This window comes from Ailuropoda melanoleuca, unplaced genomic scaffold (assembly GCF_002007445.2).
Source record: "Ailuropoda melanoleuca isolate Jingjing unplaced genomic scaffold, ASM200744v2 unplaced-scaffold77059, whole genome shotgun sequence".
Classification (NCBI taxonomy): Eukaryota; Metazoa; Chordata; class Mammalia; order Carnivora; family Ursidae; genus Ailuropoda; species Ailuropoda melanoleuca.
In genome coordinates this window covers 1-1,106 of record NW_023252791.1, presented here as the reverse complement: position 1 = coordinate 1,106, position 1,106 = coordinate 1, and positions in this window count along the sequence as shown.

Below are 1,106 nucleotides of genomic sequence, written 5' to 3'. Positions count from 1 at the left end.
TTGCTACCTTATCACGTGGGAGCACGTGTCTGCTATGTCACTCCTTCCCACCCAGAAATCTGGCAGTCACATTTTTCTCTGAACTGTAAAGGGTCTACTTGTAAAATGTGAATTCTTAGGCCTGAAGAATGAAGGAGACAGCATTCTAACAGACAATTCTGATTCCATTGTTCACTCTCAGAAATAGTGGGTAATGGCCCATTGCCTTTGGAATAAAATCTTACTTTAGTTAAAACAGTGTTGTATGTAGAATTCAACATGAGTTGACCAAAGCACACTTTTTTGATCTTAGAAGTTGCACTGATGGATGTGACTCAATATGTTTATGTCAGGTCAAACGTGCATATATTCTGAACCTGTCGTATTGAATTGTGAGGTTTGGACCAATTGGCTTCAAGTCCATGAGCTTTCTTGAATTAATTAATCTACACATTTTGGATAAGTAAATGACTCAAAGGTGGTATTATTACAATGCATCTATTAGGATGGCCAAAATATGGTTCACCATCGCGAGTTAATGCTGGTGAGGATGTGGAGAACAGGAACTCTCATTTATTGTTGGTGAGAAAGCAAATTGTGCAGCCATGTGTCAGTTTTTTACCAATCTAAACATATTCTTACTGTACAATGCAGCAATCCCACTCCTTGGCTTTTACCCAAAGGAATCAAAAGCTTCAGTCCACATACAAACATGCACACGATTGTTTAAAAGCAGCTTTATTCATAATTATCCAAACAATTGGAAGCAGCCAAGACATCCTTCAGTAGGTTAGGATAGATAAGCTGCAACATCAGACAATGGAGTATAAATCAGAACCAAGAGAAATGAGCTACAGGCCATGAAAATTTATGGAAGACCCATTCAATGTGTTTCCCATGGTACTTAGCATTCAGCTCTAACACAATTAGGAGACTCTTCTTGATCTTCCCTGTCACTAACTTTCCAGTTTCATATTGATAAGGAAAGAGAAGGCAAGCTGAGGACAAAGCAGAAGCTGACACCCCACATCCCCCCCACTCCCCCCTTCCTTTGGGATATATGTGACATTCCTCAGGCACTCCTGGCTGCCCTAAAGTAAAAATAAATAGTTAACTTACAGAGCTTA